The following is an 11,426-nucleotide window of genomic DNA, read 5'->3' as shown; positions in this document are numbered from 1 at the left end:
GGGCAACAGCAGCATTTGCATTGGGTAGAGAGTGGCTATCAGCTCTGCTTCTAAACCTTACCTAATTAATCTTGCCAACACTTCAGGAGATGCTTTTACATTCAATAGCACGACGACATCCTTGAAGTCTAAAATAAGTAGCTTTTGTAGAATGAATCGTAATTTGCTCTTGTATAAAAAGCAAAGAATAAATGAACATGCCTTGAGAAAGAAAAGAGCACCTCCTCAGAGGCACACCAAGAACGACAAAGAGAGGTGCACAGTGTAGAGACCATTTTTAAAAAACAAAGGTAGCAAGAAGCGGCAGCAAAAGAAGCTTGCTTAGCCCAAGCTAGTATAAGTTTTCAGGAACAGAGAAAGAATGAGGTGACAAGACTGGAAACTGAGAAGCCAAAGAGGGAGTGAGAAACTGGTTCTGCTGTGACTGAAGAAAAGAACTGAGGTGACATCAGTGATTAAAAAAATGTAATGGGCAGAAGGGGAGAAAGTGAGGTAACAGGAGTTATTTTAAATTACTCAGAAATGGCAGGAATTAGTGGAAATGTGGAGACCAGATGCAGCTGTACTGCAAAGTAACTCTCATAAAAATGACTTCTTGGTGCGTTAAGGCACCATTCAGTACTCTAGCTGGCAAGGACATCATGGATTCAGGCCTCTCCCCCAGGTAGGTCTCTGCCTGAACTGGCCCGGTTAGCTGTATTTTATGAGAAAATACTATGTTTCTAAGGCTGACATCCTGAGGGTGAGACTTTATATACTGAGCTTCACACAGCCCTTCTCCAGGGGCATGAGGGAGGCTTAAATTGGAAAGTAAAATTAAGACTTAGGATTCTGTTTTGTTGAGTCCAGTGAAGAATTTCTGTTAAAAATGGGGTTTGTGAAAAATTTCTAGGGGGCCCTTGTTTGTTTTTAGGAATAATGGTAGTTCAGGGACAGACAGTGGGGTACACGAGCCAGGGAGCGTATACATGAAGTACCATTGCTGCCTGCATCAGCTGCTCCCAGTGTGGGGATGCCCAGAAAGGAGGCAGGAGCATCCACAGGGTGCCAAGTTTCCTGTATCTAGAGGCAGAAAAGGGCTGGGGAGGAGAGGACATGTACCCGTTTTCTGTCCCTGTGGCACGCTGACCACTGTGAGAGAGTTGGAGCACACCAGGAGAAGTGGCATTTGCACTGTCAGGTTTAAGTTTGGTACCATGATTCCTCCTCCCCGAGCGAAGAGCAAAAGCAGGTGGCAAGCTGCTCTGGCTCCAAGCCACTGCTCGCCGCTCGGTCTCTCCTCGCACATCGCAGTGCTGAGGGCTTCGGGCAAAGCCGTGCCACAGCCCCAGCTGTCCCAGCTTGGTTGCTCTTTGTTCTCGTGAGGTCTTCAAACAGGTTAAGAATCACATCAGATGATGTCCTCTACGGGTCTGCTGGTGCTTTGTGTTTATGCACCGTAATCTGCATGTTTGAACAAAAAGTCTTAAAGAAAACAGGCAGTTTTCTTTTATAAAAGCTCAAATAATAAGTCCCAGAAGTTTATGAGTGATTAAGAAACTTTGTGCTGTATTGTAAGGACACGAATAGCATGCAGCATTTTACGGTACAAGGCAAAACCAAGGTCCCAGCTTTGTAGCTGGGGTTACAATACACTTGTGACCCTGTGGGCTCATGAAGAGGTCCACTGGCTCCAGCCTGGGCTCTACCTGCCCCTTGGGCACTCCACGGCCAGGGCTCAAATACACCCAGCCGTAAGCGTGACCTCTGCCTGGCTTGGGATCATCCCTGAGCGTACAGATCCGAGTTTAGACCCGCTTCATCTGGCTGCGGCCAAACTGCAGGCACAGCAGCTGCATTTCTCGTACCAGGGCAAAATTTGGCTTCATTTCCCTGCCCTAAGACGACTGACGGGAGTGCCGAGCTGAAGCTGATGTAAATGAAGATGAACCCACAAGCTGTGTTGACTGAAGCCCTGGGACTGATAACATAGGAAGCATCTGATGGGAGTGGGAAGATCAGCGATGGATGGGAAGAATAAATAGTTCTTATCACACAAAGGCTGGGGTCTGCAAACCACACCCGTCTGTCAAAGCAATATCAGCAGTTTATTCAAGCTTGTGCAGAAAAGGTTAATTTGCATCTGTGTTTTCTGAACCCGAATCCCACTGGGGCTGGTCAGCAGCAGAGTCCTGAGGGGACACGAGCTGTGTGGGCAGCGGAGCTGGAGGGGCTCGGTGCACAAGGCTGGCAGCACCAAGCGGGGCTGGCCCTGCTTCTCAGCCTTACGTGTCTTAAAATTCCACTTAATTTGTCTGAGGGCATCTTGAAAAGAAACCCAGCAAGAGGTTTTAATGCTGTTGTCATCCAGCCTGTGAGCTGTTTAGTTTTCAGCAATGATTGCCGTGAGGAAGGGGGAGATTAGGTCCTGGCAGCCCTGGCTTCACTCTGACGCAAAAATGTTGTTATCAGTGCTTTTAAGCAGGCTAATTGATCACTTGTTAACAGTGGCCCTGACCGTCAAGGTCTGGGAGGGGCAAACTTGTTAAAATGATGGCTGCTGTTTGATTTTTTAAATTTTGGATAGATAAAGCCAATTTGCCCGTGACACAGGGCTTAACATTGCATTGTTTTGAGAAGCACTGCGGGGTTATTGGTGACCCCCAGGGGCTGGACCATAGTGGTTTTTCCATGTCATCTGACAGGGACAGACCTCATTAACACATAGTCCAGGCAGCTTCTACCAGGATGTTAAATTAATGATACGGAGGCAAGAGTTCTGTCTGCAAAAAGCATGCTGTCATTTCCTCTGGCTTGTAGCATTTCCTTTGCCATCTCCTCCACAATTTTGTTTAGCTTGCAACAACAGAAATGGCCTAGCATGGAGTGTGTTCCGCACGCATGCAAAAAAGGTAACGGGATCCGCAGAGAATTTTTTTAAAGTTGGGTTTGCACTCTTGTGCTGTCTCTTTGTGAAATGTAAGGAAGATTGACAGTTGAGGGATTGCAATAAACTGTGGTGTTTTCTTTTGCTCCTCTCCCCTCGCCACTTCTAATTATCTGAATTGTCAAGTCTGGGATCCCTCAGTCTGACAGAAGTGATGCTCGGAGGGGAGAGGCTTAACAACTTGCTTACATTCAGCTCTTCAGGCATAATCAAAGGTTGGGTTTGCTGTATCTTTTACATGTGATTGTTTGACCCAAAACAGTGGTCGTTTAAGTTGAAAGAAGTGGCTTGAAAACAAATAGAAAATAAGAGCTGTAAACTGACCTAAATTCCTCCTCTTGACTCCTGGGTCACCCTACCAGCCTCCAGGTGCCATGGGCTGTTTACACTGGACTTAAAAAAATGAAGGCAAGAGCTTGCAGGTCCCTACCTTTGCATCTCCACCAGTGTTTGACCCAGTCTGTAACCTCTGTTCCCTGGGACAGAGAAAGGAGAGTGCTTAACACTAGCAGCCAGCCTACACTGTTGCGCCTGTGTGAGGAAGTGTCTGAAAACCACTAAAAGTTTGACAGGATTATACTTAGATGAATCTTCTGATAGAAGAGGCCAAGTAGCCCTTCCCCTGCAGTAGCTACTGTCAGCTGGATATAGAGTTTTATTTTTATGCTTGAAGAGGGAAGGTGAGAGGCATGGGACAGGGACAAATATGCGAATGTCTGTCCTGTGGTTTCAGGAGCTGGTAAGAAGTACATAATTTGGGGTCAGTGGCCCTTCTTCTCAGCTGCTGCTGGCTACACAGGTGTGATGCAACAGAAATGGCTCCCCCTCTCAAAGCCCCATGGAGTATAAATCAAGGAGGAAAGTAATTCGCACAATTAGAGAAAGGATAAAGGACTCGCCTGTGGAGCAGGAAGGGAAGGTAAGGGCAAATCAGTTGCCATAGAAGTGAGGGGGGAGAAGGGAGGGTATGACTGGTCTTGGGGACTGGGGTGTGCACTGGGATATGGAGAGGAGGAGGGCGGAGGTGAGATGGAGACAGAAGGCAAGATGGAGAAGGAGCAGAGTAAAGAAGAAACCAGGCTTAGGTGGACCAGAAGGAGAAAAGTCAGCATCTGTGGGCCTTGTTCTCTACTGTAAGCTTGTCCACCAGAGGAGAAGAGCCTCTGCAGCTCCCTGCTTGCTTGGTGGGGAAGGGCAGTGTAATGAGTCTGACTGCTCCTCTGTTGATGACTCACTTAAAGGTCAGAGTGATTCCACCTCAAAATGTAATAGGGCTGAGAGGTTATCTGGACCATCCTTCTCTTGCTCTGGCTGGAATTCATTGGTATGCCTGCTTTTTCAGATAGCAGTTTTAAAAGCTCTGTCAAATGGACACCAAAAATGCATTAGAAGAATGCTGTGTTTGCCAAGCCGTGCTCTCGCAAATTAGGAAATACCAATATTACCAATCTGTAGCCTGAGTGCAGATCTTGGGGATGCATTCTGATGCCAGTCTGCACCTACAAGATCACAGGGGTGCTGAGGGGTTTTTTTGTATTGTTAAAAAATTCTTGATTGCCAGAAACACAAGCCGTGTCCCAAAATACAAACGCTTTAATGCTAGTTCCATTTACATGGTGCAGAAGGGTGCACAAACAGTATTAATCAACAGAATAAATAAGTGCGCTTCTATCTGCCGGGCTGATCGTGTGTATCATGTCTCTCACATTGGTACATAAACAGTCCTGTGTGCACACATGGGCTCCTTTTTCAATAGGGGATTTCCCACCAGAGCTCCGCAAGAATGTGTGTCCTCATAATGCTCTTTCTGGACAAGGACTGGCAAGAACAGTTGCTAGCAAGCTTGGACAGTTTTGTCAAGGGCAGATATTTATGACTCTCCGCTTAAAAAGAAAAACGTTACAGCACTGTGTGGAAAAAAAAAAGTTGCAATTACCTGTCAAACTTGTGCACCCACTACAGACTACAGCAACGAACTAAGAACCAGATTATATTCCCACACCATGTCCCAGCTTGATCTGTTCTATGTGACTGGTCCAAATAAAAACCGTGTGGCTCTGTCAGATATAATAACAGCCTTTGCCTTCCAAACTTGCTGGGTAATCATTATTGCAGCAGCAAGATTGAACTTCTTGCAAGCCCGCAGTAAAGCTTTGCAGTATCCCCTTTTTCCTGCCTCTCTGAAAGGTTAACTCCAGATTGCCGAACTGTGGAGAGAGCAGGGAGGGAAGTGCTGTTGCCCTTCCGAGATCTTGAAATGGCCTGCCATGGGCTAAAGTGCAATTTTAGGGCCCATCACCCCAGGAAAGGTGAGCTTTAGCCAGTGATAATCCACTCAAAAGTAAAGGCTGACTTATGAGCAAATCTGTCCCTAAGTGTCAAATATCTGGGACATGTGAAATGTCAGGCCTTAAAAAAACCAACCAAATCAAGAGTGTTTAATAAGGTAAGCATGCTGGTAAAGATAGATATATGATGAAACCTTTCATTGAAACTGCAAGGTATTTCAAGATGTAATAACTGTGTCTCCTTGCTGCTGAAGACTGGTTGCAAATTATCTTTTTAGTTCATCATCTTAAACATGAATATTAAATGGACCAAGGATAGATGCAGGCAGCTCTAGTCACCAGGAGACATCCCATTCATTAACGTGCCATTAAGAAATGCAGACGGTAACTACAGTACTTGCTTTGGTGAATATATGTTCATTATAGCCCATTAAGTGATTTCTGTGTCTGACTGGGCTTCACGACAAGTGCTGGATATTTGAACTCTTTTGAGAAGCTCATAAATCAGTGAGTGCTGTATTGTGTTTGCCCTGATTCAACTCTTACCATGCTCCCCCCAGGGTCATCATTATGCTTTTGGAAAGACAGGTTCTTCCTTCCAAAATCATGTACTTAACCTTTTGTTTAGCGTGTCCAAACACTTCAGCCTCATGGCGCTTTTCCATTTTGGGAAGGGTTATTTATAACTCACCAAACAGGGCAAATCTTTCTCCGTCTGAAAGCTAATATTTGTATTTATTTCTTTTCTTTAAGGAAACATACTTACAGTCAGCTGAATGATGGATGAACAGCAAAACACCTTCTCTACATGTGCATATAACCCAAGCTCAGATCTGCTAGTGCAGCTTCACTCCAGACAGACAGTTCAGTCTAACTATACGTATGGTTAAAACAGCCCAGACATCAGAGTGAGTAGCAGTAGCTGGAAAACTGAAAGATCTGCATGTGCTAAAGGTGAGGGTTGGGGTTCAACTGAGGAGACCCCATTCTGCATCCTGGCACAAACTTCTTACGGGGCAATAAGCAAGTCACTTCACCTCAGCACAACCCTTTTCCATCCACCTCCCTCTTGCTTGAGCTTTCCTGGGCTCCATCTCCTGCTTAGTACAAGTGGCCCCTGTACCTCTTGAGTGACTAAAGCTGCCGCCCTTCATCCTTCTGATAACAGACGATGAGTTTGTAGATAAAGAGGATGTGGCTGGAGGTAGAGGGAGGTGCTGATGTTGCAACCTCCTTCTAGCTCCCTGTTTGACTACTGCAGCCACTCTAGGAGTTGTCTCAGTACGGCAGAGGAAGGAACACATTCTATTTTCTTTTGTATGTCCTTCATTTTATGGAGGTGAAATTATGCTTCCTACCTACCTGAGGGTACACAAGGGGGATATTTGCAGGTGACTTCACACAGGCTTCCTTCAAACTAACCTCTAATCATGGATTTCCTTGCAGAGAGCAGTTTTTCTGTTGTACTGAGGACAATTATGCAGCCAGTGGGGCTACCTGGAGGGGAGGGTGAAAAGCTCTGCTGTCCTTGCTACAGTCTTCTACTCAGGGATAACCTTAATAGGGGTGTTGCAGTGATTGAAACATGAGAGGATAGCTATAAGTGAGACACTGATACAAGCAGACAACACTTCTGAAGGGGTGACAGGGAGACAAAAGGTTAGTCAATGGGGCAGAGATTTGGGAGAATTCACATTAAGGTTAGGAAGATGTTACAATTAAAAATGAGGAATAGTGTACTGACACAGCTGGCAGGTGAAACTAGTCCTGGTACAGTAATCAGGACAGGTCTATCAGAAGATCCGTCATGGTTCAGAGTAAGGAACTCTGCTGTAAGAGTGAGGATGTAATGTGATGTCTTGAGCAAGAATGGAGATAGAAGAAATCATTTGTGTGAAGAGATCTCTTCTCATGCAAAAAGTCCCTTTCGAGTCTAAGACACTTTGCTGGACAAAGCCATTGGCTCACTAGTGAAAACTTGGTGAAAAGGTTGAAAAACACTAATGGATCAAGGGAGATTTATATTGGATCAAGAACCCTGTCCACAAAGAAGAAAGGAGGCAGGAAGTATTTGAAACTAATTCCAGCAGAACATCTCATATGAACCCAGAGGTTAACGGTATGCTTCATCCTTATGGGAGATTCAGGTGGATGTTTCATGACTGAAGGGTCCAATTTTGATCCACTTTCTGGTTTTTCTGAAGACATCTTTAACTCTGAATTTATGCAATTTACGGCAATGGAAGTGAGCCTTGCAATTGGTGTGTCGAACACTTCTAACACCCTCTCAGGCACGGCCTCATCAGCTGCTGCAGCTCTGCTGGCCAGGGGGCTACTCTAGAGGTGGGCTAGCTGGAGAAGTAGCCTGTGAAATTTCATAAGTTCTACGGTGGAGATCAGATGACAGGTTTTTGGTACATTGTTTAAACCTTCCATTTGACTGAAAGGTCTTTGTTGTCAGAACAGCTAAATGGAGAAATAGGGAGTGAGAACAGTAAGTTTTGGTTGCCTCTGGTGAAGTGATTGACGTGAAGAACATTGAGGCCTTTTGGAGGGACCGCCTGCCTTGTTTCAGCTTCAAATGAGGTTATGACTACAACTGCTCGGGTGAAAAACAATTAGGCAGCAGAGCAAACTTTTCCCTGACTTCTGAGAACTCAGCAAAGATAATTCTGTCTTCCCAATTTTTGATGCCTTAGGCAGACTTGCACTGCTCTCATCCATCTGGGCATGGCTGTATGCCTTCTCCAGCAGAACAGCTTACACACAGCAGCCTGACCTCTAATCCTGCGACGTTCTCAGAGGCCCACTAAGAGAGAAGAGGAATTGTGACTACTTGTGCTCACACCTGCCAGTGCACTGTCGGGCTCACAAAGCTGCAAAACCAAGCGTCCTCCCCGCTCCTGGGACAGTGCCTGAACTCAGTGACATTTCTGTAGGGCAACTAATTTGACGGAGCCCAGCTGAATTACTGCAGACTTCTCGAGACTGTCACCGAGATCAGCATCTCCCTCTCAACTGATAATCTGTTGTGCTTTGCCTTATTTGTCATCTTAAGTTATCCCTGTGCACAACCGATGAGAGCGCTAAAAGAGCCTGTTTTGCAAACTGATAGTGTATCTCAGAGGAAGCATTTGCAAAATGTTGGTATCCCAGTAGAGGTCCTGGGATAAACAGTTCCAGTAAAACAAATATATTCCCCCCTTGACATCAAGTAATGGATATATGGCAGGCCTGGGTTTTGTCCATTAGCTTCCTTAAATGCCATGCAAGATTTCAGGTTGAATTCTACATTTTGTTCTCGTGGTGCTTCAGCCAGTAAGTTGTAATTTGAGGGTCTTGCAGAGGTGGAAAGGAAAAGTCTGCCACTAACACAAAGCAGAGTGGCCCTGTGCATTTCCTAGGTAAGACTGAAGGGGCCAGTCTATGGCTCATTCAAAGCTGGCAGAGCTAACTTGTCTTACTCACAGGGAAGAAACAGTACTAAATCGAGGATCTTTATGTAAAAAAACCACCCCACCTCATTTAGCTGTCAAAAGCTTTTACAGTCATCCTTGAGTGTGAACCACAAGAGCCGGTTCGTGTCTATCAGTTGGTTAGTCAAAGGAAACGGGGTGCATTTTAGAGATTCCATTGTCCCTTCATTCCCGCGTTTATTTGTCTTCCTCCACAGAGCCCTGAAAGTGATGGATAGTTTGTTGACTTCTGAACCTGAAGATAACTTTCTGAGTTGTGTCTCATGTTGGAGGAAAAGCATGTAAAGGGGAGCAGAAAAGATTTCAAAGATTTTGTGCAGCAGAGGATGGCAGCAAGCCATTAATTATTTGCAAAGGAATAATAACAGATAGATAGGCTTTTTTTTTTTTTTTTTTTTTTGCAAGTTGAGCTATTGATGTGAAATGAATAGCTGCTGCAGAACGATTGCAACCCACGTAACCAACTAGGATTTTACAGTCTTTGTACAAAGATATTTAAAAAGATTAACATAGCTTTGGTAGAATACATTAGTATGCTGGGATAACAAAGCTCTTTGGAAACCTTTGGAAACTTCTTCCCAACCCCCATCAAATTACCTCCAAATTCTTATTTATTATTACTTAGAGAGCACGTTAAGTGCACACTGTGCATTGTAACAAAGCCACGGCCCCTGCCCTGAAGATTTTACAAGTCTGAGGTCTTGATCTAATACCTTTTTAAATCTGTGGGAGTCTTTGCCTTGACTTCAGTGTGGTTTGGATCAGATCCTCGCACAGCGTTTCATGAGACTTAGCAACAGTTCTTGTTACACTCTAGTACACCCAGCTAGCTCACGGCAAATTCATGGCTGAGCAGTTCCCTGCAACAGTCCCTCTAAATGCAGTGGGGACGTTCACTCCTTGGGCGAGTGAGCGCTCACTAACCTGGGACACGCGGCCCTGGTGGGTGGGAGAACAGAGGATGGAAGGACGGAGGTAACCATGCTGGTTTGCTACTGGTTTTTTAGCACCAGGAGCAGCAGGCACGTGTGACACGCTAGGCTAAAATTCCTTACGTGTGCTCTCTGCCTGAGCGTGAGCTGTGCAGCCGGCTCAGGAAGAAAAAAAAAGCTGTGGAAATCTCTGAGGATGCGATCCCCTCCACGTTCTGCCCCAGCCATCTTCCAAGCGAAAGCTATGTGTACACAGTCTTTGCCCCAACTTATTTAACTGCTTTGACTCATTCCAGCTTACCGGAGTGGGGGGAATTTACAACTCCCTTTTCTGCTACCACAGCACCAGCTCTGCAAGTATTTAGCCTGTTGTGGACACTTGTGTGTGCTTGTTTGGAAAGGCTGCTTGTGTATAGTTTTGCTTCAATGCAAATGCTTTAGGCCCCAGCGCAGCGAAGTAATTAAGTATATGCTTGACTTTAAGTCCATGAATGATCTCTGAATCTGCGTCTTTGTACTCAGAACAAAACCCCTTAAATAAAGGAATAGCTTGAATGCCAGCAGCCCAGCTGTTTTTGAACAACCCTCCAATAACAAACCCGAGAGCATTTGCATTGGTAGAAACAAAAGTTGGATAAGGAGGCTGATTCACTGTCTGGCTTCTGGAGACATTTTATAAATAGCTGCAAGAAAAACACAGGAGGTTTTTTTTATTATTATTATTAGTTGATAAAACATGTTGACAGAGTCCTTTTCAGGATTGTAACTTGGGGGCAGCATGTCTTTTTGGACAGCAGACACATGGCAAACAGTTTATTTGCTGAAGAAAGCCAGATGCTCTATGTCCTTGGCAGGCGATTTGTAAGATTAAGGAAAATCAAGCTAGTGACTAGAGTGTGGTAAATAAGTAAAATAAATAAATAAAACAGTCGCGCTGCCCGCAAGAAACTCTTCTGTCCTTTTTGGCAGGACAGCTGGTTTTCAGCTACTTTTCTCCGCAGTGTGCGGCTGACAAGGAAGAGCAGGCCACCTGAGGAGAAGCGTTTCTTGTTTCCCAGCCACGGCCTTTGCCTTCCCAGCACAGCGCTGCTGTATGAACGAGCTTAGATGCCTCCATAGACTCTCGCAGCACATCCCAGGGAAGATTTATGGGCACGGTGCTGATCGGCTGAGAGGGTGAAAGATGCACATGAAGGAGAAGACAAGGACCAGGAACATTCATGTTAAGCATCCTTCATCAAGCCGTTGCCCAGCCTGAGTTTGAAGCTGTTATGTGGCAAGCAGACCACCTCTGGGAAACCTCTGATGGGTAATAACCTGGGGATCAAGGGCTGGAAAACAGGCAATACACTATGTCTCCTACATGTAGGGCTTGATCCACAGCTGGCACAGATCAGCATCATGCCATTGGAAGAAGACACTTTGTATAGACTGAGACCAGCTGAACACCAGAATTGCCAATAAAATAAAGTAGTTCTGTGAATAAACAGAATATTAGCAGAGGAAAAAACAGAGATGATAAAGTTTGTGTTGTTTATCCTTTACGCAGCTGGTCTTTTCTTAATTTTTCTTCAGCAGATGTTTGGGCCGGCACAGCTTAGAGATCAAGACATTATACTGCTTTCAAGCTGTATCAGGGAGGGCGCAGGACTGCTGTAAAATATTTCCTAGGCCATTAGAGTTTATGAACCAATGAGCTAGAGAGACCACGCAGTAGATTTTTGAATGCCTGTCTGAAGCCTCTGAATTGCATGTGCTCTTACCCCTACCGTGCCTCTAGCTATAACCCTACCTTTTCTTTGAT

General features: G+C 45.2%; 1 long non-coding RNA gene across 1 annotated transcript; it reads left to right on the top strand.

Annotated features, from left to right (window-relative positions):
- Positions 1–2,729: 2,729 nt before the first annotated feature.
- On the top strand, positions 2,730–11,165 carry LOC121233897. The gene is made up of 3 exons (XR_005934243.1): positions 2,730–3,845; positions 5,968–6,168; positions 8,888–11,165. It is a non-coding gene; the product is annotated as an uncharacterized LOC121233897 (long non-coding RNA).
- The last annotated feature ends 261 nt before the right edge of the window (positions 11,166–11,426 follow it).

This window comes from Aquila chrysaetos, chromosome 17, assembly GCF_900496995.4.
Source record: "Aquila chrysaetos chrysaetos chromosome 17, bAquChr1.4, whole genome shotgun sequence".
NCBI lineage: Eukaryota > Metazoa > Chordata > Aves > Accipitriformes > Accipitridae > Aquila > Aquila chrysaetos.
This window is presented reverse-complemented; position numbering and strand designations above follow the sequence as displayed.